Raw genomic sequence first — 23,817 nt, 5'->3', positions numbered from 1 at the left:
GTGACTTAAAACCAAAAATATATTCTCACTTTTGGGTCTTGTATATAATTAACTGGACCAGGTGACCATACTATTAGCTCTTTCCAATATCATTTCTCCCCTTTCTTCCTTGCTTAGTGGAAGCCCAGTTATCCCCAAAGTGTCCATATGGTCAACCCCAAGCAATGGATCATGGCTGGTCTAATCCAGGGGTCAGCAGACTTTTCTGTAGGTCAGAGAGTAAATATATTTAGGCTTTGCAGGCTAGATGGTCTTACTTGCAACTACTCAGTTTTGCCATTGTAACATGAAAGGAACCACAGACAACGTGTGAATAAAGGGGTATAGAGGAGTCCCAACAAAATTCTATTTACACAAAGTATGAGCTGGGCAGAGTCTGGCTGATGTCATTCCCTGCTTCCCCAAATTCCCTTGTAACTTTGCTGGAGGACATTAGGCCAAGCACTGGTTAATGAGATCAAACCCAAAAGCAATTGAGGATGCTTGAGAAAAGCTGATGAAATGAGTCACATGTAGCTGGCACACCCCTTTGTCCTTCTAGCTTGAATGGAGATGTGACGGCTGAAACTGTAGCAGCAATTGTGTAACCATGAGAGGAAGGTTAGTTCTAATATTGAGCTACTGAACAATGACAGCAACCATCCATATCTAGACTCTGGTTACAATGTATCTAATCTGTATTTGATGAAGCTACTGTCCTCAAGTCTGCAACAAACACATTCCTTCCTGATACACCAATTTACATGAACAATTCAAAGAGGCTTTGTCTCCTTGCTTTGGTATATGCTACTGCACTTTGCTTTGGTGGAAATGAAAACAGTTACTGAGTTTTACGTACATTATATTCCTTAAGCTTTCAAAGCAAGTTATAAAGTTCCTTTTTACATTTCCTTTCCCTAGGAAATATATATGTGTATAATCTTTTGGACTTTAATTTTTGAAAATCCCATTTTGTAACCTTTAATTCAGTTTCTGTCTTTCTCTAGACATTGAAAGGTTCCTGGAGGCAGTCAGATGTCTGTTTAAACCCTAAAACACTTTGGAGCCATTCAGACTCCTATTTAAATCTCAGCTCTGCTATTTACCAACTACAGGATTTTGAAAAAATTATTTAACTTCATCTGGTTTTTGTCACCTGAAAAACAGTGATCATGATACCTAGAAATGGTTGGTTTCAGCAGAGACTAAGAATATGAAGTTGATGGCTCCGGCTATTAAGTTCCGTTCATGAATTTTTATCTCCTTGTTGTTGAGCATCATGTGACAACTGGTTTTTGGTTTCGAAATGCATTTTGGTTTTTAAAGACATTGCACAAAAAGGTTATAATACCTTGCCATAGTTTATACTTATAAATTCTTAGTTGGCTATAATGGTTTCCATATTGGAATTTCATAGACTGGAATCGTTTTTAAAAAGGAAAGGAATACTGATGCAGGATTCATATTTTATTTTATTTTGTCAAGTAGAAAACATTTTAAGACAAAACAGCCACAACAACAAAATCTATCTTCAGCTATAACCATTATTTCACTAAGAAAATAAAAATATTATGGCCATTTAAAAAAACAGTAAAATGAACATAATATCAGAAAAAATTATAGATCTTCTCACGAAAGCTGTGTTGACACCCTTATACCAATAGTGTTACCAAAGAAAGACATCTGTATCTGTACTTCTAGTTCTAGATATGTAGATATCTCACATATGTACACACACACAGTCATATTTTGACTCATCTGGAGCTATGGTGCAATGAAAATTTGACAAAGCATTTCTTTCCATTAAGCAAGTTATCAGTTTTTATATTATAGCAAGCAGGTAGCTCCAAAAAGCATGTTAGTGTGACTCTTTAAGTGCACCATGTAAAACTATAGTTTATAATCTGTGCCAATTTCTGGCCTTCCATGTCCAAATTCATCCTTAATTGCTTGCTCTGTGAAGATGAACCTGTGCCCTTAAAATATTTTTCGTTTGCTATAGCATAGCATTAAACTTTGTCAGGAAAGCGTACTGAAGAGACCACATGGGAGGAAGAGTTCTTTTCTTTTCTGTTCTGGTGTGTTCACTCGGCAGGCTCCTGTTCTCTGGCACCCGGCTCCTGGGATGCATGATGCCCCCAGCACTCAGTGACCAGCAGTTTTCTCAGTACTCCCCTCACTCCAAGTCATTTTGTAGCACAGTGTTTCCGGTGAGACACGTCCCATGAATGGTTTCACCAACTACCTAGAGGGTAAATTTTTGGAAGGCTCCAGAAGACAGAGCTCCAGCAAGCTCTCTGGAACCGCACGGTACCAGAGTGATTTCTCTACCATTCAGTGAACTACAGCCAGCCTTCCCCAACAAGCCCGGGGGTTTCCATAACAGCCCTCGGGGTACTGGCTACTCCTTATATGTGATATTCTTTAGAGTTATCTTTATTTCTTAATAGCCATTCCCTTGTTACTCCAATCTCCTGGCATAATTTATATTTTAATCATATTACACTTTCCCTGTCTAAATTCCTCTTTGATTCCTCTCCCCTGATTGGATCCCAACTAATACACAAAGTTTTCCTATCACCATTCTCTTTGCTCCAGCCTGAGACCATAATGGTCCTTAGGGACCCCCTGCAGCAAGAAAAAAAGAAACTAAGATCAGTTAAGCTTGAAGGCAAAGAGGACAAAGAGAGATAATAAAATTAAAAGAAAATGATTTTGCAAGTAGCTTCTAAATGGCTTAAGAAGCAAATTCTGAAAGACGGATTCAAAGCCATTTTGAACTATGACAGCATTATTTAAATAAATATATAGCTCTTACCAAAGAGGACATGGGAAGAGAAATTATTTATATATATGTTCTTATATGCTTTTCAAAAAATCTGCCTGATTACTTTACAATAACCCGTTATATTTAAGCATCTGAAATCCTAAAAGGGCTGATGAGAGACAAGGTTCTGAGCTAGCCATAATTCCCTGCTAGGAAAACTCAGTGGAGCCTATGGCCATTTTCTTTTTTTTCCTTTTTTTTTTTTATAGCAAACCACCTCCTGCTTTCCCTGCTTGTTTCCTTCAAGACTGATTATGGAATAAAATTATCCTAAAATTTCTTTATTTAAAAAAAGTTTCATTCCATAATACATTTTTATTTAAATAATTTTTAGATCTACTACTCTCAGCTGCCTTTTATGATATGCAATTTAAGAGTTATCCTGTAACTCTCTTTTCTATTTTATCACTTTGGTGTCTTTTTTTTTTTTTGAGCCAGTGTCTCCTTGTGTCGGCCATGCTGGAGGCAGTGGTGCCATCTCGACTCACAGTAACCTCTGCCTCCTGGGTTCAAGTGATTCTCCTGCCTCAGCCTTCCGAGTAGCTGGAACTACAGTATGTACCACCAAACCTGGCTAATTTTTGTATTTTTAGTAGAGACGGGGCTCCACCACATTGGCCAGGATGGTCTCAAACTCCTGACCTCAAACAATCAGCCCACCTCAGCTTCCCAAAGTGCTGGGATTACAGGCGTGAGCCAGCATACCTGGCCTATTTTATCATTGTTTTAATTCTGCACATGAAAATTATTAATTGTCTTATTCATTTGTTTTCTGTCTGTCCCCTCCCTGTGATATGGAAGTTCCATGAGAACAGTAGTCTCTCGTCCATCCTATTCACTGTTCAATACATGGTGCCTAAAATAGTGGCTGGACATATGTGCTCCATATACATTTGTTTATTTAACAAATCACAATGGGAAACTGATAGAAATAACACACATGAGGAAGGTTCTAAAGAAATCTTACAAAATATATACATTTTTGACTCCTCTGCTAACCCCAGAAGCTCTCTCTAATGTGGCCTTCAGACTTCTCAGGCTTATGTCCCAATGGTGGAGTCCACCAAACACCTCTACTGACTTTGATCAAGAACCAAAAAAGCAATCTAAACAGAGCTGGTTTCTCTTTTCTAGTATTATAATTTGTACTGCCGTGGAACATTCAACTGGGTTAGATCCCATTCTGAGAAGACACTGCCTCTACAAAAAAGGATTCCTTGACTCTAAAGGAGTTATACAAGGGCTTTGGGCTAAGCAATTTTGACCTGATGTTATAGATTTATGCCTCTCACACGTGAAAATGTATTAAGGTGTGTCAAAGAATATCATCTGTACTCTTCCTGAGCATCAATTTTATTTCTGGTAAAACATTTTTGTAGTCACATTAACACAGGCTGGATAAAATGCAAAAATGAATGAACTGTTGAGATAAAACCGTGGTTCTCAGATTAAGTGTCATCACCGTGGCTTCCGTGGACTGTACCCCAAGGTTTCTTTGCCCTGCTCTGCTCACAGGCAGTGGGAAAGTCCTGAAGCTTAGCAGGAAGGTGGCAGAGTGAGATCTGAGGTACAGCACTAGGGAGGGACACAGAAGACAGAGTGGAATGCTGTGGGACAGGGTGCAGGGAGAATGATTGGATGGGATGCTACTTCAGGCAAGTGATGAGGACTTAATCTGTATACATACATACATACATGTAAAGGAGTATCAATCATAGTCGATTACTATGCTGATGGCACATTTCTATAAAAATCTGGGCGTCAAGCCAGGTCTGAAAAATTTGGGCATCAAGCCCTGATACTATAAAATTGTCTGTTTTATTTATACCCTTACTAGTTACAGAATTTTCTATAAGTTTAAGGAAATTCTATAATAATTCTTTAAGTTTGCTTTGTATTATAGTCCAAGATATTTTTCTAAGTCATTTAAGTGCTTTCACGTATACTTGAGGTTTGTGGTTTTGTTTTCTTTCTTAAGCCAAGCTTCCCACATCATCTAGCTTGTGCCTGCCTGTTTTTTTGGATTATTTAATATACAATGAAATCTAATCAACAAATACTATCCTATCAAGTTTCATTTTTTGAGAACTGAATAAACACCATTTTTGATACATCATATAGATCATCAGCAAGAATATTAAAGCATCTTGACCCCAAATATCATGGAACTTTGTGATTTTCTTAAGTGACCACAGAACTATACTGAGCGAATTGCTTAATATCGAGAATTGAAGGGAGAGAGTTCATTCCAGCCTTATGCCCTGAGGCCTGCCCCATTCATTTATGAGCTTTTGTTCACTTATGAACTAAAGTACATAGAAAGTATATAGACACTAAAGTACATACAAAGTAATACAACACAAATGTCATAGAAATCCCTTGTAAACCACCTACCCAAATGTGTGCTTAACACATATTATCTGATTATCATGTTGAAAAAAACAAGGCTACTGTGCACTCATGTGTATCATACATGTACGTGCTGTCAGAAATATGCAAATGGCTGTCAAATCACAAATGAAAAAAGTTTCATCTTTTTTCTTTTTAAGGAAGCGAAATATTATGCAACCTAAAAAAGTACTTGTTCAGTGATAGCTTTGCTGATCTCTAATCATCTAACACATATATTAGCACAAGTATTACAAACTTTTTTCTTTGAATATGAAAAATCTAAATTTTGTTTCCAGTTGAATTTCCTATTATGAATTGATGAAAACGCTGCAGAAGGCTGGGCAAACTCTTCTCAGAGTTCCTAAGGTTGTCACATTCAATTGACACTTGCAGCTTCATCAGGAATTAAAGGGCTTGTTGTGGTGCAATTGAAAGTTATAAATCCCTGTTACTTTTATAATTCCATATGAAATTGAAATTTTTGGCAATGGCTCAGGATTATAGCAAATATATTCAAGTAGAAGGGTTCAAAAGAAATTTCAGGTCCACACTCATATGTGATCATCCATGCTGTTTTTGAAACTGTCAGCTGAATGGAGAGGATTCCAAGGCCCTGAAGGAAAGTTGAACTACAAGGTGGTAGAGGCTTGACTTGAAAATGACCACGTGGAAGACCGCCTCTGACTGATACCTGCTGTGTGGCACATGCAGTGAGGATGTGGGGAGCAGCAATGGAGCATTCTCTTCCCACTTCTCACCACATGTCTTGGTGATGCTATCTTCCTACCAAAGACAGGGAGAACACAAGATAGTGCGTGTTCTCTTTCCCATCTCCTTTTCCACATTGCCATTCTCCTACTTAAAAAATAAAGCCCAGGCATGGTGGCTCACACCTGTAATCCTAGCACTTTGGGAGGCTGAGGTGGGCAGATCATGAGGTCAAGAGATTGAGGCCATCCTGGTCAATATGATGAAACCTTGTCTCTACTAAAAATACAAAAAATAGCTGGGCATGGTGGTGCCTGCCTGTAGTGTAGTCCCAGCTACTTGGGAGGCTGAGGCAGGAGAATGAGCCAAGATCGCACCACTGCACTCTAGCCTGGCAACAGAGTGAGACTTCATCTCAAAAAATAAAAAATAAAATAAAATGAAATAAATGGTATTTCTCTGTGGTATATTGATTGGGGTGTAAGATCTGCTGAGGGGTAGAAGCCTCAAATGGGATGATTTAAAATACCTGATAGAGGCATTGGAAAGTGAATGTCCCCAGTGACTGGACTAAAAAAAAAAATCCTTTTGCAAGTCAGATGTTTTCCCAGTTCTTTACTTTCAAAGAGGAGAAGTTGGATCTAAATGGGCTATCGATTGAGAGATAATTAAAAATAATTTCTGATGATACATCATTATGTGATATTTAGCACACAACTCAGAAGTAGAAAACATTGAGCAACATTGCTCTAATACAACTTCGACATCCTATTTACTTATGTGAACAAAATTTTTCAACACATCTATGAAAAAGAAAGTTACAAGCAGCTCTAATATTGATTCCTGTATTGTTCTAGAAACAAGTAATATTCAAATGTGGATGTGTTAACTATTTATCTCATTAAGAGATGAATTTCTAGCAGAGCTCCATATCTCAGCACTTCGGGTGGCCAAGGTGGGTGAATTATTAGGTCAGGAGATTGAGACCATTCTGGCTAACACAGTGAAACTCTGTCTCTACTAAAAATACAAAGAAACTAGCTGGGTGTGGTGGCACACGCCTGTAGTCCCAGCTACTCGGGAGGCTGAGGCAGGAGAATCACTTGAATCCAGGAGGCGGAGCCAAGATTGCACCACTGCATTCCAGCCTGGGCGACAGAGTGAGATTCCATCTCAAAAAAAAAGCGATAAATTCCTAATATAATTTTACTTTTATGCTTGATAATTATTTGTCAAAGTTCACAATATGTTTATGCTGTTGTATGACTGTATGCTAATATTTGTAACAATTTATTTCAGAATAAAAATTTTAAATACTTAGAATTTTATGTTCTTAGGAACCTAAAAAGTTAGTTTTAATCGGTAAGTATATACACTTTTTTCAGAGTGGTATAATATAGTGATCAAAAAAGACTCACAAGCACAGATCGTTTTAGATTAGGTAAATTTGGGGGAAGGAATTGAAAGGAAGAATAAGTTGAAAGAGAAATTATATAAAATGTTCATTTCAAAAAAGAGCTTATTTGTATATTTTAAAACATAAAAATAGTAATCAAATCACTATTCTACTCGATATATTTTATTCTACTGGATATATCTAAAAAGTATTATAACAAATTTATTTTAAAATCATATTTAGAATATACTGGGCATCATGTCTTTTTAAAATATTTAAACTCATGGAAAATTTTAATTGTTAACATGTGCAACGTGGTATAGAGCTTAACAAAGTTATTTTACCACACTGGTGAAGAAAAGAGAACAGCTGCTACAGACCACTCCTACACAGTAAAGGAATCTTCAAACATCTGATAGGAGAGTTTCACTTTAGCCTTTTATTCAATTAATAACGAATAGTATCATCAAAATGAAATTGTCAAGGGCAGGCACTCTAGTTAGTAAAATGTAATATGGACCAAAAGATTGATCACAGAACCAAGTCATTTTTTAAAACTTACATGGAAAAGAATTAATCCTGATGAAAACAATTCAGTAATACAAAATTGAAAATGGAAAAAAATGGAAATGGCTTAACTGTGAGGCAAACAAAAATAATCAAGAAATAAAGCAGGAAAAATGAAGGTTTCCAGAAAATATATCCTCAATAAAAATTAAACAATGTTGCTCTAATTCTGAGCTTAAACACTCCTAAGCACAGCCATTATTGATACATGGGCATATGGGTATACGGTAGGGTCAAAGCATCCTACAATTAGGGAAATTATAGGCAGTCCATCCATAGAGGACTTCTGATTTAAAAAACCTGATTTTTTTTCTCTAATTCATCAATTTATAAACCTGCTTACTTTAGACTTAAGGCCTGTGTCTGCCTCTCTTATTAGCTGTGAGACCTCAGGCAGATACTTAATTTTTGATGTTTCAGTTTTCTTATCCAAAGACGGGGAAAAATGGTGCCTAACTTCATGGGGTCATTGTGAGATTGAATGAGACATTAGCAGCTCCTTTTAAAAAATGCTCAGCACAGTGCCTGGCACACAGGAAGTGCTGAAGAAAATGTTAGCCTACTATGGCAATTATTCCCTACCTTTTTGTGCATGTGGACAGACACACACGCATACACACAGACACCCCTGCAGATCTCTGGTTCTCATCTTTGTCGATGACATAACCAAAAAGGATGTAGAAAATCTGGGCCACAGCATATCACCTTTTACTGAACTAAAAGCCTAAAATACTTACTGTTTCTTTAACAGCAATTTGTATTCTTGATGTTACTGAAATCTTAGTACTAATCTCTTAACTACGAAGCCCAGTATTTGGGACATCAGCTACCAGTCCCATTATTAGTAGTGATAAACTGTAAGGCGGCTTCTTTTTACTTTAAAAAGAGCCCATAATTAGGTCAGCTCTTTTCTACCAAGTGTCCTCATGAGTTATCAATTTTATTTTTCTTCAGTTATTTTCATTTAACAAATATTTATCAGCTGACCATTATGAGCCAATGTTGAACAGGAGAATCAGAGCCCCTGATCTCCAGGAGTTCACAGTCTGGTGGAAAATCACAAATAATGGGAAAAGGCAGGGGAGTGGGAAAAAGAAAGTCCCAAGCAGAAGGAACAGCATGTATGTAAACATGTATGTAAATATACATAAACACAGTGCTGGGGGGGTGGGGGCAATGGGCCCAGACTGTGTGCATACATTGTAAGAAGCCAAGAGGTGAAAAATAAAATAAGAACAATAAAGGGTGAGTGGGCAGCGGGATATGGGGCTGGATCTCATAACTCACATTAGAGTTTGGACTCTGGTCTGAGAAAAATGAAAAATGGCGAGCCGCTGTAAGACTTTTAACAAAGCAAGAGGTGATACAATGAAACGTGCACTTTAGAAATCCTTGCTGTGGCTGCATGTAGACGCCATCCGGGCTACAGAAAGGCAATACTGTTCCTAATCTATGTAAACGGTATCTTACATTCATTAGTAAAGAACCAGGAACTACTCAAAAGAGAATTACTTGTACTTCTCCAACAGCACCTCTTACATTGTGGCACATACTTTTAAATTGATATATTTTATTACATAAATGCCCTAAAAATACACTAAATTAGGGTAGAGACCGAATTGTATTCTATTTTTGTATTCCTTATAGAACTTGCACATAGAAAGAACTCAATTTTCGTTGAGTAAACTATTTCAAAATTTAATTTACAAACAGAGTTGCAGCTGAAGTCCTCTGTGTCTACTTCATCTTCAAATACATACTCTCAAATCATCGTAAAACTCTCAAAATTAAAAATGATACTGGCACAGTTGCTTCATTTTTGTTCTACTCACGAGAATGTCCTTATGTGTAAATATTGTATCTTTGGCTGTGTTTCCTCATTTTCTCAAATTTGGCATACTCTAAAATCTTAAATGTTTCTCTTTGCTACTATTTTAAAAAGGGATGAGGTGGGGAGACCAGAACTCTAAACTACTGAAAAGAACCAAATTTCTAGTTTCCAGTATTTATTTTCATTTCTATACTGATACTAATTTCTCTTTGCATTATTCTGCATACTGCCAATTTTTAGACTAGTTATATTTATGTCTTCTCTCTATAGACTTACTTATTTGCTTCCATTTCAGATCTTCCATTTGGAGTTCTGGGTTACAGGTTTTTGTTTTAGCTAATTTGGTAGTAGGGTCTGATTTTACAGATATTATAAATTGTCAAGACAAATTATTTTCTCTTTTTGAAAATATTTCATATTAAAATCTTAGATACAGCCAGAATGAAACAAGATCACAGGGTACACTGCAGCAATGACTGTTGCAATAGTCAAACATGCTTTAACTAAAAAAAATTTTTTTCTTTTCTCTAGTTAATATTTCTTTATGTTAAGCTAGAGAAAACTGTATGTATTATGGGGCACTTTTTAATTTTAATCTATTTTTTAAAAATTTATATCCTAACATCATGAAAATCAAAATCATGGTACAGTTTATGCATATTAAGCATATATACTATGGTACATAGTAGGTACTTAAAAAAGTGGCAAATATGATTATTAAAAGTAGAATAAAATCCCCTATTTAGCCACAATGTGTATTCTGCCTTACCTTTTTTTTTTTTTTTTGGAGACAGTTTGCTCTGTCGCCAGGTGCCAGGCTGGAGTGCAATGGCGTGATCATGGCTCACTGCAACCTCCGCCTCCTGGGATCAATCAATTCTCCTGCCTCAGCCTCCCGAGTGTCTGGGACTACAGGCGCGTGCCACCACGTCTAGCTTATTTTTTTGTATTTTTATACAAAAGAGACAGGGTTTCACCATGTTGGTGAATGGTGAGATTCAGGATGGTGTGGATCTCTGACCTTGTGATCCGCCCGCCTCGGCCTCCCAAAGTGCTGGAATTACAGGCTTAAGTCAGCGCACGCGGCCTAACCTCGCTCTTAAGTTCTAACCATCCTGAACACTTCTCAGCTCCCCAGTGTGCCATGTTCTGTCACATTGCTGTGTCCCTGCAAATTTCTTCTGACTGGCAGATCCTTTCTGATTTTGTTTGTCTGATTAACTTCTACTAATGATTAAGCTAGGAGACCCTGCTGCTCCCACTGAGACCCCTTAATCTTTTTATAAAAAGGTACCCTATACCTTTTAAAAATATTTACCAAACTATAATTGTTGGTTGACTTCTAGTGTCTCCCACTAACCTTTGAACTCCCTGAGGGCAGGAATTCTGTGTATCTCTGCATTCTTCCTACCAAGCATAGAACCTAGCACATAGCAGTCATTTAACATACTAATGAATTACAAGTACTTTTCTTTATTTTTATTTAGTAATAAACACATGTAAAATGTGTTTTTTTTTTTTTTTTTTTTTTTTGAGGCTGAGAGTTTCGCTCTTGTTACCCAGGCTGGAGTGCAATGGCGCGATCTCGGCTCACCGCAACCTCCGCCTCCTGGGTTCAGGCAATTCTCCTGCCTCAGCCTCCTGAGTAGCTGGGATTACAGGCACGCGCCACCATGCCCAGCTAATTTTTTTGTGTTTTCAGTAGAGACGGGGTTTCACAATGTTGACCAGATGGTCTCGATCTTTTGACCTCGTGATCCACCCGCCTCGGCCTCCCAGAGTGCTAGGATTACAGGCTTGGGCCACCGTGCCAGGCCTATAAAAAGTTTTTAATCTACATGGTCTAGAATGATTGAAACCAACAATATTAAAATATTCCAGAGTGATTCTCAATTTGTTTTGGACTGGAGAGAACATGGGTGATGCCCTCTTCTGAAGAGTTCCTTTATACTATGTTTGTTACCAATCATGTTACCACCCTAGATTGAACCAGGATGAGTAACTAATATAAAGGTACAGGTTGAGCATCTCTAATCTAGAAACACAAAATCCAAAATGTTCCCAAATAGGAAATTTTTGAGTGCTAACATGAAGCCACAAGTAGAAAATTCCACATCTGACCTCACGTGACAGGTTGCAGTCAACAGGTAGGCATGTGACATACTGTTTACTCAGTGTCCTCATGGGGGTTACCGTGCAGCGTCCTACCTTCTAATCAAAACCCAGCACGGCAGGTTGAGACTGAAAGCCTGCACTGTCTGCTGTTGCTGCTGTTTAACAGCTGACCCAGGTGTTCTGTGATGCTACCGTGCTGCTGCTACACTGAACACATTGTTTTTACACTGTGTTAATGGTGTGTCTTTTTTTTACTGTTATGTATGTATTATGAATAAGTGTAAGAAAATGCTTTCTTATCAGTAGCATATAAATTCATTGTCAGAAATGATAACGATGTCAAATAACCACAGACTGTCCACATGAGTGGCTGAGGTAGTGACACCTTTGCTTCTGATGGTTCAATATACAAACTTTGCTTCATGCACAAAAATATTGTATCATGTTATACTCAGGCTAAATGTATAAGCTATATATGAAACATAAATAAATTCCATTTTTAGACGTAGGTCCCATCCCTGAAATGTCTCATTATATATATCCAAAATCTGAAAAAATTCAAAATCTGCAGCACTTCTGATCCCATGCATTTGAGACATGGGATATTCCACTTGCAGCCATCTAAGTAGGGTGGCGACAATCTGGTTGTGAAAACTATCAGAGCCATGCTACCACAAATTTGGCTGGCTGATCCAATCAGAGAATATCTCTTCATTATTTGAATTTGAGATATTCAGAGATAGCCTGAACAGGACAGTGGGAAGAAGCCTGAAGACAGCAAGAAAGCAGTTAATAAAAATCATAAGGCAGCAGGAATTCCCAGGAAGCAGAGCCAGCACTGAAAGAGATGGGATGGGGTTAGTGGTGCACACAACAGGTCTCCTGGTCCAGATGAATCAGGCTCCACTTTGCCCTTGAGAGGTCAAGCCACACTGGCTTTCATTCAGTCCCTTGTTATATACCAGTTGTTTCCTGTCACAGAGGCAGTGCACATATTCTTCCCTCTCTGGAAATATCTTCCCTCCTCTATTTGCCTAGTTCACTTCTACTCATCTTCGAGGTCTCTTTTTGCTTCTATTTTTGTAACTGACCTCCCTAGCTAGGTAAAATCTCCCCATCATAGTGCCTATAGGAGACAAATCATACTCTCATAGTACCTATAGGAGACAAATTCTCTTCACAGCACTTACCACAAATGTAATTTTGCAAATTCATTGTATAGTTTCATTTTAATGTAATCTCCCCCACTAGACTATAATCTTTTTGACCATTTGTTTCTTCTCATTACTGTGTCTCTATTACTTAGCACAATGCCTGGTATGTTGTAGAAACTCAGCAAAAAATCTGTTAAATGATTGAATTAAAAGTTATATATAGAATCTGACTTCTAATTTTATTCTTCTGATTAATTTCTATTAATGATTAAGCTAGGAGACCCTGTATATATACAGGTATTCTGTAGCAGCAGAAGTATAAACAGAGTAATTGGTGCTATGTCAATAGGTGTCTATGATTTAGGGGAGAGAAAAAAACACGGTTTATTGGAGCTTAAATAAAATTCCAGCTTTTCTGAAGGCCTGATCAAAATTTCCCATTTTATTTTATGTTGCTATCAGTGTGAGAATGAGGGCAAACCAAGGATCACTGAGTAAAGACAGGCAATGCACCTGGGTTCTCGACAGCATCTGCGACCAGATGAATTAACCTTCGAGATCATCAGAATCCAGGACTGTCTGTCTGTCTATCTATCTATCTATCTATCTATCTATCTATCTATCTATTATCTATCCATCTATCATCTATCTATTTTTAATGAAGCCTATCTGTCTGCCTATCTATCTACCTATCTATCATCTATTTTTAAGGAAGCCAGCCTATCTATCTATCTATCATCTATTTATCCATCTATCAATCCATCATCTATCTATTTTTAATGAAGCCAGCCTATCTGTCTGCCTATCTATCTACCTATCTATCATCTATTTTTAACGAAGCCAGCCTATCTATCTATCTATCATCTACTTATTTATTTTTAATGAAGCCAGGTTAGTTAGAGTGTCTGTTATTTCTAGCTGACAATTTTCTAATATAAAGTGTTACTGGCTGGGCATGGTGGCTCATGCCTGTAATCCCAGCACTTTGGGAGGCTGAGGGTGGATCACCTGAGGCTTGGGAGTTCAAGACCAGCCTGACCAACATGGAGAAACCCCATCTCTACTAAAAATACAAAATTAGCCGGGTGTGGTGGCACATGCCTGTAATTCCAGCTACTCTGGAGGCTGAGGTGGGAGAATTGCTAGAACCCGGGAGGCAGAGGTTGGGTGAGCTAAGATCGTGCCATTGCACTCCAGCCTGGGTGACAAGAGCAAAACTCCACCTCAAGAAAAAAAAAAAAAAAGAAAAAAATTGTCAGATGCTACTTTGATGTCTGTTCTTTGAAGAAGAAAAAAATATGACTAATACAGACATATATAGGAACTCTCTGTATTAACTGCTCATTTTTCTGTAAACTTAAACTGTTCTAAAAAAGTAAAGTCTATTGGAATGAAAAAAAACACACAGATATCGAACATTTCCCCACTTTGTTCTGGAATAACTTCCCCTCCTTGTCTGCCTAGTAAATTTCTATGATGTATTAAAAGCTTACTGCTCAGAAAAAGCATTTATTCAAAAGATGTTTACCATTTCTCAAGTATCTGCCAGGTAGGTAGCAGGCTCATCAGGGACCAGAAAGAAAAGATGAATGTGAATTATTTTTCAGGTTTTAAAGGCTTTTCTTTTTCAGTGACAATTAGCAATTGAAAGCTATCATAAAATATGAGTTCAGGGTTTCTAAAGCATATTTTCACTTGAAAACCCAAGTACCCCTGGGTACTTGGTGCATGCTTGGGGTTCATGAGAATTTATGTTTCTTTCTCTTAAAGTTAGAGCTTCTCCAGCATCACCTTCTCCTGAAGAGAAGTGGTAAAATGAAACATAACCTCGTGCAGGGAAATTTGCATTCTGGAAGTCCTTTTGGTTGGGTCTGCTTTACTGTGTATCTATCCAAGGTCACATAAATGTTACGTTTGCCACGTTCCCTCATCCTATCAGTATGTATCAGTAAGTATGTACTTTGCTAGCACTTAGTTTGGTGGACCAAAGTAATTTTTTATATATCTGTATGCCACACGGTGGTAGAAAGAACTTGGACTTGGAGGATGACGCACACACTCTAAAGTTTGTGTAACTTCCCAAAAGTTTCTAAATATACCTGAGTCACAGTTTCCCTTATATAAAGTGGGAACGATTATATCTACTTTGCAGGGTGGCTGGATTAAATGAAATAACATAGCAAGTATCAAGTGGAGAGGTTAGCAGAAAGGGTGTGCTACATATATGTGTTGAGCAATGAATTCACAGTCCTCCCCACCCAGACCTTAGTGAACCCTCAGTCAGGAGTGATGTGAGCAGTCTCTGCCTTGACCTCAGCCCAGATCCTTTTCAGTGTACTTTATTCTCTGATCCTGTCTCTGGTTTTGTGTGTCACCTATGATTACTTCCTGGAATTAGTTCTCATATACTTCTTACTAGTTGGTTTTCAGTGTTCTGTCTTTGGCATTTGAAGTTTAACATAAAACAAAACAAAATAAAACCACTTTAAAACATCTTAGTGCTTCAACTACCCAATGTGCCTACTGAATTTCCCGTGATATTTTTGCTTCTGCATCCAATTTTCTATATTAGAGAAATGCAGCTCAGTTTAACCGTAAATAGCCCAGTAAATGCCTCTTGCTTTCAAATGAATATCTTTCCCAAATATCTGTAATTGGGTAAAAAGACGTTTTAGAGATTAAACAACTTACAGGCAATGAAAACAGTATTACTAGGGTTAGATAACAACCTAAAAGTTTCTTCTGCATTTCTGGAATGCCCTAGGACTATTTTTCCCTCTTCTGCTTACTTTTTATTCTTTCTTTGTAAAGACATTTGTGACAAAATACTACTTTGCTGAAAATATGCTACTTATTTCTTTTATTTGAATATCATGAGCAAGTTCTCTGTTCCCAGGCAAAGGCTGTTGTCATAATGCATCATTTTTTCATTAAACAGAAATTCAGTCAGCACATACTAGGATCCAGATACTGTGCTAGGTGATGAAACACACTGGTGAGCAAGACAGAGACGGCCCCTCCTTTCATGGAGCCTAGCCTTTCTATTGGATAGAGATCTGTAAGATTGATAGAATATTTACTGGGTTGCTGAAAGAATTACGTGAGCTATAGTATGCAAAATTCTTATCTCAGGTGTTTCTATTGCAAGTACAGAGGTCCCGTGTCTATGGGCAAGAGGCTGCCCAGAGCACTCACTGCAGAGAGGATGAACTGGGATGGGGGGGATTGAATTTAGCTCTCAATAGATGGCAGCTCTAAGGAGGAATGTGATGCCATTGAGAGCACTAGAGGAAGGTGGTTATAAGATTAAAACTGCATTTGCAAAGAGCACTCTGAAAGCTGTATGGATAATGACTTGGAATGAGGCTAAACTGGAAATATGAATTAAGCCAGTAGGAAGTAGAGGAAGTCTGACTTAAGAGAGTTGCAGCAGGTAGGAAGAGGGGAGGAAGAGTAGGCAGTGCTGAGACAGAAGAGGGCTAGAGTGTTCTGTTTTATGCTGAGGTAAAGGTATGAAAGGAGTCTCAAAGGTTTCTGGCTCCAGTGGCTAGGGGTTTTCTGACGTTTCCCAGGTTTAGGATTACTGGCAGATTACAAGTGTTGTGAAAAAGATAAGAGGTTCAGTCCAGATTGCAGATATGGCAATCACTCTGTTTGTCATCACTCACATAAACATAAACTTCCGCAAAGAAAATGTGTTTAACAATAAAAACGATTAACCTATCTACACTTGACAACTTTAAAGGAATGATAACCAGTGAATAAAATATATATTAAAATATCTAATGTTATTAAAGCTTTGCTCTCCACTGAAAATACGAATAATAATATGATTTTCTCCGTATTTAGAGATGATTTCTGTGATTCAGTCAAAACCCCACATTCATGTGGAATGTGTTCTCTGGTGCTCAGTGTAGTGTGTGGTACGTAGCAAGTACTCAATGAGTGCAGCTGCCTGGAGCAGCAGTGTGTGTTTCTCCAATATGCATGTTTAGTAAATAAATAAAAATATAATCTAGAGACATCCGCATTGGCAAACTGGTTTAGAATTCTATATAGTAAATATAGTGTTAATATATTTAGCTAATTATAAGTAATTATATTATAAGTAATTGATTTATGCTAGAGCAGAAAGATTCTTATTGGGTATACAGAAAAATTTTAAAAGAGTCATCCTCAGAACAAATAACACTAAATATTTAGGAGGACATTCCAGAGAGAAATGAGAAATTAATCTAGGTTGGAAGCTGGGATAAACACACACATATCTATATATGTATATAATTTTCATTATATATTATAAATCTATGTTATCTAATATGGAAAAATAACACACATTAGACAAAACATTATTTATCAATAATTGCATCTCACAGACAATGAGAGGGTAATGTTTTGCTTTAAAAAAAGCTCAAATAGATAAATCACAGAAAAAAGTAAAAATGACTTTTACTTGACTGTAAACATGCTTAACCTCATTCATTGTTTGAGAAAAAAAACTATCAAAATACTATTTTTTTAATCTATCAGATTGGCAAAAATCCAGCAGTTTGCTAATACTGAGCTTACAGTGACAAAACAAGTTCTCACAACAGTGACAGCAGGAGCACAAAATAGTAAAATATATCAAGAAAATTTTGGCAGCATCTATCAAAATTTCCTATGTATATACCCTTTGACCTGGTGATTTTATTTCTATGAATTTATGTTGTGAATATGCTCCCACAGCAAGATGAGATATGTGCCGTATTATTCCCTGCAGCATTGTTTATAATAAGCTATGCACATGAATATCTGGGACAAGGAAAAAATCACAACAAATTACTAGTGCCTTAGAAATTGGGTTCTTCTGAGATCTTTTAAGGCAATTTAGTAGACTGAAACCACTGTAAAATTACTGGCAAATCCCATCATTCCCAGGGCCTGAAGAGTAAGAGGTCCTGCGGCTGAAGCTTCATTAGCTTTACAGTAAATCCACTTTCTGGTACTAGAAGTATCTGGGATGATGCACAGACTCAAACTAACTTCTAGTTACTGTCATATGTTACTTAATTTCTCAACATATGTTTTTATTTTTTAATGTGCCAATATAGATCAGAAATGTCAAGTATGTCATAAATAGATAATAATTTCCTCAAGTTTATCATACCTGTAGCAAAACTTTTTGATGACACAAGCAAAATATTTAGTACTTATTTAATTCTAATTAATATGATTTGATGTCATTATTACTAGAATATTTAATGTACGTTCAACATTATATTTCAAAATATTTAAAAGGCTCTTTCATTACACATGGAAAAATACCTCTTTACCTCTCCATTAAAAAAGAAATAAAGGGTTAATGGTTTCTCTTTTAAGGACTGATGTGTCTGTATTCAGCTGTTCCGAACCAGCTTTCCCTGAAAGGTGTTTTTCATGTGATGAGGAAAAGGTATTTCAATCCATTTTGAAATAAAAATTGCAGCCATTAATAAATGACCATGAATTTAAGCATTAAAATGAAATTCAATGGTAAATCAAGGCTAAATAAAAATTACACTTCCTTCAACTTTTTAGCTCAAAAAATAAGGTCTTACAAAGCAGTATTAAAAAAGGAAGTTTAACATATAATAGCTGACAATTTCAAGCTAATCCCTACCCTACTTTCTATGTCTTTTATGAGCCGCCGAAGCAAAGTCCAACAGACAGCATAAGATGAATCTCAGGTCCAGTGCAAGCTTTTCCAGCCTAATCAAATGGGTGTAAAAACACATATAAAAAGATGAAAGTGCTTTGCTTTTACATATGGCAAAATAAATCATTGAAGAGCTGAGAAAGAAGTGAGATGTTCCATAGGGGCAGGTTAAGTCTGATGCTAATGCTTACTTAAAATGGTGACAGTCTGGAGCAGGGAAGCCTTGCTGGGCTGCTTTAATTTCTCCCTGGAATAGCTCTCTCCCAACCTTCTGCAGCACATCAAAGTCTCTGGAGCTCAATTAAAATTGGATTATATTGAAATGCTCTATCTATGGGAACTGTGTGCTCACTAACACTTTTCTCTCAGTAATACTCCAGATGACAGTTGCCCATCCCAATTTGAACAGTTGTCATAGAGACGGGGAACTAAAGCAGTGAAAGCTAACAATACAAAGGAAAGGTAAGGGCTGGGATTTCTGTGAATGAGCAGTTTGATTTTTTTTCAGCAACACTACTTATTACACCAATGACAAAACATAAGAGATACAAACATTATTCTATTTTGTATCATTACATGTGAAAGGAGATATAGCTAACAGCAGCGCTAAGATTATTTAGACAAAATAATCAGATGTGTTCTGTTTGGTAGATAGAACATTGTTCTATCTACTAAAAATTAAGATAAAACGTTTCTCTTAATGGAAAGCAGCTATCAGCAACTTTGAGAGTAGAGAGACCACGGCTAGTGAGTCTGGAAGGTACAGATGTCAGCAGCTACTTTTTTAATTACAGGTGCAACCCAGAAGAATCATTTCTTGGCTGAAAATTTTTTTCTTTGCAGTACTATGGTTGTAAAAGTTGAATTTGGGGTTGAGAATGATAAATCATGACTCTGTAGAAATGTATGTTTGAAATGCACTCCATTTTTGGCAAATCTAGTTAGCCTTAAAGGGGACCTATCATTGACAAAGAAGCATATTTCTAAATTTGATTTTTGAATTTATTTCTGGTTTTAATTAGCAGGTATTCTATGGTCTTCTCTTTCTGACATCAAAGCCTATGAACACAGGCAGAAAACTCTGTCAGGTTCCTAAAAGCCCAAGAATGAAGATAGCTTAAATTTCTGGCAGTTCTAAAGAGCAGTGTATTTGACAGTGTAGACTGTTAGTAATGATCCTGTGTTTCCATGTACATGGCATGTTTCTGGCACTATAAAAACTCTTAACCTTTCTTGTAATTGGCTTATCACAAGTCCCAAGGTTGTTTTTCCTCCATTGTGCAGATCACCATGGAAGTAGATTAAGTATTGCTATTTTATGAAGTATTACACTATTGTTTCTTTAAGCCCTCAATAACAGTGGTTCTTTTTCTCCTGGGAAGACTACGTTAGGATTTTGAAGCAGCAATAAGGCAGGGAGCACAAAGTGCAGGCCAAAGGGGGAGGAAACAAAAATGTGTCAGAAAATCTAAAAACTGCACAGATCAAAATTTGTCAAAACAAGGCCCTGGTTTAAACCAACAAGAAGGGCCCCTACAGCTTGGGCTTTGACAAAGCACAGACTTTTTATTTATTTATTTATTTATTTATTTATTTTTAGCCCAGCTGTAGAAAACACCATCTAATGAACCTGTCTGGGGCGGCTGTCCCCATCCTGTCAGGCATGTCAGGAGATGACAAGCACTGGGGACAGGCCGTCGCCAGTCATAGACAGGACTGCCAGCTGGAGGGTTCAGCCCCAATCTAATCACACCACCAGAAAATAACTTTCACGCTTGCAGCTTGACAGGATGGACTTGAGGAAAAAAAAATTAGGATTGGAAACAATGCTTTTTGTTTCAATTACACATTATTTTTACACAGTAATTAAACAGAATCTACCGACACACATGATCCATGTTACTTCATATTAATGCAGCCAAGTGTAAATGTCATCATTGCAGAAAAACAGATATAAAGGTTACTTTGATACTATGGACACGGAGTAAAGGAACACAGACCGGCTCCATCACTTTCCAAACAGAGACCACATCATGTTGGAAATCTAATCCTGTTTTCAATTCAGCTTATTGATACTTGACTTCCTCATCTTCAAAAACAATCCTCTTGTAAAGATTCCCAGGTAGGAGTAGTGCTAATTTTATTTCCCATATTCTGAGGACCAGTATGTGTAAAGAGAATAATGGTATAAAATGAGAATTTTCACATGGCAATAACAAACTTTCTGCCTTTTGCGACTCTGAGAAAAATGTACCATTATAAAGAAATACCCATTATAAATACACTGAGGACGTGACAACTTGGGTGGTGTCTCTATAACTTGACACAAGGGATTAAGGAATGAAAGGCTGTAATAAAAACCACATTCTAATGAAATAACTTCTGTGAATCAGATGGTTATTTCAGTATCACATAGATAGATCACAGTATGACTGTTCTATTTACATGCCTTTCAAAGTAAAGTTACATGTAATACGCATAGGTTGACTGTTTACTATATGCCCACATAATAAAAAGGTAATTATATAATAAAATACACTTTCTACTACACTTTAGGGTTTTTCGCTAACATTTTCCATAGGGTAACTACTGGCATCGGCACCGAAAACAAAAGAGCCAAACACAATGCTCCATGCGTGTTTGAGTGTACACAAATGCTCAGCATAGGCTTCAAGTGCTATTCATTTTGATTTCTAAAAATAGACTCCCACTCACACTTGCTTTAAAAGTCATAAATCATGAAATTTAATGTTGGATTGAATATTAATATGTTTGCAACATATTCCTGAAAATGTCACTGCTGAAAATACGAAGTTAGCATCTAATAACCACACTTACTAGCCTGGTTGCTTTGGTCAACCTATTTAACCTGTCTGAGCCTGCATCCTCATCTATAAAATGGTAAAAATAATGTCTGCCTCAAAGGGTTATTGTGTATCAGATAGTGGGTGTGGGGTACCTAGCACAATTCCTAAAACACAGCACATGTTTAACAAAGTTACTATCATTATTTCACTTATATTCCACATATAAAAGAATCCAAAGAAGAGTAAACAACTCAAAATTAGACTTATTCTCCACACAGTAATATCATACTCACTTTGAATAGCATATGTGGCTGGATACTGCATCCACTGTATGAAGAATAAGTCTTTAATCACATTGACATCACAATCAGCAAACAGAATGCAGTAACCACCCTGGCTCCCTAGAAGAAGACCAGGAGTGCTTTAATGAACATAAGACAGGACTTAGTTTTTCTCTCTTAAGATAATGGAGGAAATGCATTTAAAATTTCATGTTTTCTTGTATAAAATATGTATTTCTAGTGTATAATGATTTTGAGCCTTAATGTATAATTTTGTCATTAGTCTGCTCAGTACTGCTTTGCTGCTGCATTATTTAATTCATTTCAGGCATGTAAAAGCAAAAAGAGCTGTGGCCTACTGACCCCAATTTTCACTTAAAGAAACAAATTTCCTTTTGCAAACTAAGACAATTTTTCTCCTGTCAACCTTGTTTTAAAATATTAACCTTATTCCCAATACTGTAAATATTCATATTTGTCATCCAAAGTTGCGTATAATTGTAGCTTTTGGTTCTTAATTTATTTATCTCAAAGAAATGATTAAAAATCAATATTTTCAATGAGCAATCTTTCTCACAGTGTAAATGCACTTAAAAGAATGTCTTCTTTATTTCTGTTTGGCATCAACTAACATGCAGAAAGAGAACAAAAAAGGAAACAGAGTTGGATTACAGATGTTCTTGATGATGACTAAATTCAGTGTTTCTGAAAAATCTATGTGAGCAGCCTGGCCCTTCTAACAAACATCATCATAATGGACGTACTTATTCTTGGGGTAAAATTGTTGGATATATGAAAAACTGAAAATTGAGTAGGAAGGCTAAACTGAACATGATCATATTAGGATAATGTATCCATACAATAATGTGGAGTTTCTAGGGTAAGAGGGAGCAGAATGGAACCATTATAAAAAAAATGGGGTAAAACTTGTATTTGTTGTTGTTTGAGACAGGGTCTTGCTTTGTCACCCAGGCTGGAGTGCAATGGCACAATTTCAGCTCACTGCAACTTTCGCCTCCCGGTGATGGCAGAGGCGGCCTGACTTGAGTGAGCAGCCACTGGGAAGATGCCGCTGCAGCGTCAGAGGTGAGGCTGAGGTTGTGTGTTCCGCAGTGCGGCAGGAGCCAGGAACAGGTGGGCGCCCCACCCCCTATTGAGCTACAGCCTCCCAGCTGCGGCTCCGGACCTGGGCACCCCTGTGTTATCAGGGGCTGTGGAAGCCAAACCCCTGCCTCCACAGGCTCCGAAGTGCCTGCTCCTACTCCTTGGCCTCTCCTGGCTCCAGAGCAAGGTTGTGGCCGAACCTGGGCACTGTTGTGACCCAGCTAGGTGTGCATATACTTGGGGTGGCACTGACATGCCAGCCCCCTTGCTGACTCAGCCTGTCTGGACTGTGGGCACCCACAGCTAGGAAGGAGGGTGAGGGTAGCTCGACATGGGCCTGCAGGCACTCCTCAGCATAAACAGCCTGGGTACCATGGATGGCAATGTTGATGGAAGGAGGCAGAGAGGTTCCTGGGCAGAAAGGGGCGGATCCCTGGTGAAACCCCACCTTCGATCCAGGAGTGGCCTGAAGCTTGAAGGCCCACCTGCCAATTCCAGGTGATAACCTCCCTGAGGAAGGACATTATTCATGAGTGTTGGGCCAATCAGATGGGGCTTTTTCCAGGCAAGCCCATGTTCCCCCCCATGGACCAATCACCATGCACTTCCTCCCTTCTGAACCCATAAAATCCCCACAACTCAGCCACACTCATTATTGGTCTTCTCTCTGCTGAGGGCTGGACATTAGTGGGAATGACTGGAACAGCTGTAACACAAACAGGGCTGAAACACAGACCCTGCCTGCCAGGTTGTGGGAGATGAGAAGAAGAGAAGAAAGGAGAGAAGAGAGAAGGAGAGAAGAGAAGTGCTGTGGCCCTTCAGGGAGCCCAGACCTAAGGGCTCCCTGAGCCAAGGCTGAGACACTCTCTTAGGGAGTCTGTGGTTCCTGGTGTCTCCAGGCTTCTGGTTACCACTGCATTTCCCAGTGCCCACAGTGGAAGCTGCTTACAGTACGCCTGGTCCAGCGTTAGCTTCACACA

At 37.9% G+C, this 23,817-nt stretch overlaps 1 protein-coding gene across 17 annotated transcripts in view; it reads right to left on the bottom strand.

The window, feature by feature from the left end:
* The window catches only part of NBEA (neurobeachin), a 730,940-nt gene that overhangs the window by 122,222 nt on the left and 584,901 nt on the right, over window positions 1-23,817 (bottom strand). The window lies entirely within an intron of this gene.

Source organism: Callithrix jacchus, chromosome 5, assembly GCF_049354715.1.
Source record: "Callithrix jacchus isolate 240 chromosome 5, calJac240_pri, whole genome shotgun sequence".
Classification (NCBI taxonomy): Eukaryota; Metazoa; Chordata; class Mammalia; order Primates; family Cebidae; genus Callithrix; species Callithrix jacchus.
The sequence above is the reverse complement of the archived record's forward strand: the minus strand, read 5'-3'. Positions and strand labels throughout refer to the sequence as shown.